The following is a 4,920-nucleotide window of genomic DNA, read 5'->3' as shown; positions in this document are numbered from 1 at the left end:
GAAACAGAGAACCAGGGTTGCCCTCCACTCATAAACCATCAATATCACAAAAACCCTGTCCCTTAGACATTTGAGGGTCCATTAGGATGATGGGCGGACTTTGCCCGCCCGTCATCCTATCATAAATCGGGACCGCCCGCCATAATGGCGGGGGTCCCTGGGGTGCCATTAGGATGTGCCCACCACAGTGGCGGGCACATCCTGTATTTTCAGCATTGTGGCGGGCGGTGCTCTCTGCACCGCCCGCCACAATGCTGAAAATGCAATTTCACATTGTCATTTGCAAAGCGGCAGGCACCGCGCGGTGCCTGTCGCTTTGCAAATGACAATGAAGGGGGGTACCACAGGTACCCCCCATGTGTACCCCCCACCTGTACTTCACTCTGGGGGCCCGCAGGGGCCCCCCAGAGTGAAGACCGCATGCCTTTCTGTGGCGGCAGCGCCGCCGCGGAAAGGCATCTAACACTGCCCATTGTAATATGGTCGGCGGTGTCTAATAGACACCGCCACCATATTCAACATTTTCCGCCCCGGCCGCAAGGTGACCGGGGCGGAAAAGTGGCGGGCGGTGTTTTGGTCCACTGCGGTCCCCCCTGCCATTGCAATATGGCGGGGGGGAATTCAGGGAAGGATGTCGGGCAGATTGCCCCCGCCAGGCTGGCGGTAGCCACCGCCAGCCTGGCGGAGGCAATCCGCCCGACATCCTAATGGACCCCTAAGTGTCAGTATTAGTATTTAGTAGTGGAGAGACCAACTATCAATTTCCACTGCTACACTACCAAGCTTAGTAATTTATTCTTAGGGTGTATCACCGCATCTTGTCCAAATTTACAATTCAGGACAATATGAAGTAAATCTGGAAAAATTTGAAAAATCTGTAATATTATCTGTCATACTGATATTGAAAAGTGATAAAGTGAAATGGAAGAATAAAAATACTACATTTTTACAACAGCCTGGAATTGTAATTTATTAAAGGGACTTCTTATGAATCTAAATGTTCCCACAATATTGTGAACTGTTTAAAGAACAATTACATTTAATGTTATAGAATGAATTATAAATAGACAGGTGTTAGAACCGGCTATTTCTGGTAGGCTAAGGCTGACGCCAAAGCCAGGCAGAGACCACCATTCTAGTCAGGGCAAGGGAGTCACACGCCAAGATAACCCCTGCTCAGCCCCTTGGTAGCTTGGCACGAGCAGTAAGGCTAAACTCGGAGGCAATGTGTAAAGCATTTGCGCCAGCGCACAACAGCAACAACATCCTAGGCACACCACAAAAGGAACTCCACACAAGGTTATATTAAAATAACTTTTGTATTGTCAAAACACATCAGATAGAAATCACACATGTGCATTGTGCCAACTGGCACGGGCAATATTCATAAGGGATTATTTACAAGACAGGGCCACATAGCCCACTGTCAGAATCAACACTTTTAGAAATAGAAATACTGTCAGAAATTAGAATAAAAGGATATAAAATCACTGTATCAAAAAGTAACAATTATAGATCACATCCAGTAACTACTGGGAACAGGTAAGTACCACCTACGCTACCCTAACCACCTTAGGAGAATGTCACGCAGGGAACCAGGACCTCACTAGGCCCACCTGTACTGGAAAGAACAACCACCTAAGAATAAAATACATTTAGGGGTATCAGCAAGAACACATTACACATGATGCATCAAACATTCAGAGGTGCAACATAGGAAGAACACATGATGCGTAAAAACACATTCAGAGGTGCAAGGAAAGAAAACACGTGATGCATAAAACATTCAGAGGTGTAAAATCAAGGAAGACACATGATGCATTAAAAACATTCAGAGGTGCCAGGAAAGAGAACACAACTCAATAGCGCAAAGACACATGATGCCTAAAACATTCAGAGGTGCAAGGAAAAACCACACAATTGCGCAAAACTTACATAAGCCACCACCTGTGGCAGTCCCTAGGCTAACTGGCCTTGTTGGGGCTGGGACGCCCTGTAGTCCAAAAGTCAGGGGCCTAAACGGTGCAGCTGCCCACTAATTGTTGGGCAGCTGGTAACTTCAAACTGCGGCAAGGGTTCTCACTGGCCCTAGACAAACTGCGCCGCAGGGGTTGGAGCCACACAGGCTCTCAGTCAGCTGAGGGGCGTTGGAGCCATCTGGCTCTGTGAATTCTCTGCCCCTAAGAGCCTCACTGGGCTCGCCAGCACATGGGGACCGACTGGAGCCTCTCTGGGCCCTAAAACAAATGCCCCTTCAGAGCCTCTCTGGGCTCTACTCAACGTTGGGGCGACCCGCTGCCAACCGGGGCCGCCCTGCTGCACCAACTATGCCCCCCTAGACAGAGGGCAGGACACGGGCCATCGGGAGAGCCTACGGGGCTCCAAAACACGCAATGCCCACGAGCCCTCTTAGGACTTTAAACAATAAGTATGCCGCTTTGAGCCTCACGGCTCACAACCACTCAGGCCCTGCACTGGAGGGGAGGAGCGGGCACCGGCAATGTGCCCCGACTGCCCCCTCCCCTTTGAAGGCACTCACCGAGTTTTTGTGGATGCTCCCTCGGTCTGCGGCTCTCTCTCCTCGGCGGCGGCGTGGCGGGGCTCTCTCTCCTCATGGGAGCCCCGCCTTCACCAAACGCCCGCTTCGCTGTTCGCCCGGTCCCCCATCTTGGGACCGGGCCTTCACTGGCTCGCGCTCACTTTCGTTGGCGGCCCGGGGGCTCTCTCTACAGCTCACGGGAGCCCCGGGCAGCCATTAATTGGCAGGCTTCCTCCCTTTCGTTCTGGCGGGCAGCAACCAATCACGGCGCGGCCTTCGGGAGGCTCAGGGGCGCCTGGGCCAATCCCAACGCGGCCCTTCTGTCGAGCCTCCCGCAGGGAACCAATGGCGGCAGCGGAAACTCTTCTTCGCTACAGCCAATGGCAGCGCGGCCCTACTGGCGAGCCCCCTGGCTCCGGTCGCGCTGCCGAGGCCAGCGCTGCCATCTCTCCGTTAAAGCACGGGGTGGGATCCCGTTGCAATTAAATTAATAATTAATCCCGGGAATGCCCCTAACGGGCTTGGCACCCATCGGGGGTCAAACAAAGGGGCAAGCCCATGGCAATACGAGGTGTGGGCAGCCGCGAAAGGGAAAATAAAGCGCCCTCAGCGCTAAGAAAGACAAATCAAGCGCTCCCAAGCGCCACAGCAAAGAAAAAGCACTTCCAGGTGCCCAGGGGAGCAGAAAGTCCAGCAACAAAGTCCCTTCAGGGGTCAAGGGGCTGGGCAGGGCAAAGCAAAGTCTCCCATCACCCCAGGCAAGGCAGAGGGGTCCCAGGAAATCCCTCAGCAGCCCAGTCATCCAGGAAAGTACATCAGGGGTCCAGGGGCTGGGCCGGGCCCAGGGATTCCCCTGGGCCCAAGCAGCAGCACGCCCCTGGCAGATTCAAGTCAGAAACAAGAACATTTTGGAAGGGGACACAGCCCCTTCTTATACAGAGAAAAGTCTTTGAAGTCTTTGTGCAGGTAGTGTGAGAACCAGCTAGAACTGGTTATAGGGAAGTCCTTTCAGTATCAGGGACAGAGGTGGCAGTCGCCCAGCGGGGAGGTGGAGCCAGCATTGTGGCAGGCAGGCACAATCTCATTCACTCCCAGGTGCTATCTCCTCCCACTTCCCTGGCAGCAGATGCTGCCTTTCATCCACGGGCTGACTCAGACAACCTCCTGGGGCTCCCCAGCCCCTGTCATCCTCAAACCAGACAGTCAATCCACAAGCAGGCCCAGGCACTCCTGGGCCAGGCTCACCAGCCAATCACACGCCAGCCACAGACTACACAAATATGCCAACTTCTTAAAAGTGGCACTTCTAGACTAGACACAACCATGCCGCATACACCATTACGCAACATTCAATCTCACGAGTTCGCACATATCAAACTCGACCCTGCACTCCCCACACATCAGGAACTACCATGGGCATACATATTCCCCATTCATTCCTATGGGAGGGCAGGTCACTCACCACACATACACAGAGAGCACACGCACTTTACACTGTAGCACAGTGAAAAAGTGCGCAGAGGCCTAAAATCACCAACACCAGGTCACAGAAACAGGCTAGGAAAAAGCAAAAAGTCTCGGGGTGAACCTGCCAAAAGGGCCAGGTCCAACACAACCCCCTTCCAGCCAAAACGCAGGGTAGACCAATCACTCCACTGATGGGCTTCACTGCTTTGGGCGACAAAACACGGACACGGGCTTGCACGGCAGGGACACCCTCCAGTTTTTCGCCACTCTCAACCCACATAGATTTCTCACAACAAAAGCTCTCTGGCATCACTAGAATACCCCACTGGTACTCTCTAGTCATCCACAGCCAGGACCAAGGCCATCCAAATCTCACAGGTCCTAACCACTTCACAGAGTGGGGGGCAGTAACCCCTGGCACACAATAGCCATTCTCCACTCTCTCTCAGTGTAGCTACAACTACCACTGATCCAACAACCTAGGGTCCACACCCCCAGGCTGACCAGAGGTTACGGGCAAGAATGCCCCACCCTACCTCTACTTCTGGGTTCCCGCACCCTCATAGGGTAGCACTCACCAGAACACAATTCTCCTACCAGATCAGGACCTCACTCCATCACTGGTCTACCACCGGGAAACTATTTCACTCCTGAGGTACAAAGCACACAGCACAGTTCCTCTTCAAGCAGGTGGGGGGACACAGCACACAGCAAAGCCCCTTTTCCACTACCTTAGTGGAAACAACAAACTGCAGGTGAGCCCCAGATCACACAGCAAGGGCAGCCCCCTCAGTCTCTTCAGCTGATCCACTTTGGTAGAGATTCCTCTTAACCTGGAAGCTTCCTAATCTCCCAACCTAGGATCTAAACCCTCAGGTTGCACCGGGGTCAGAAGTACACCGTCCCTCTGCACC

The sequence above is a fragment of the Lissotriton helveticus genome, chromosome 2_1 (genome assembly GCF_964261635.1).
Source record: "Lissotriton helveticus chromosome 2_1, aLisHel1.1, whole genome shotgun sequence".
NCBI classification, from domain to species: domain Eukaryota; kingdom Metazoa; phylum Chordata; class Amphibia; order Caudata; family Salamandridae; genus Lissotriton; species Lissotriton helveticus.
This window is presented reverse-complemented; position numbering follows the sequence as displayed.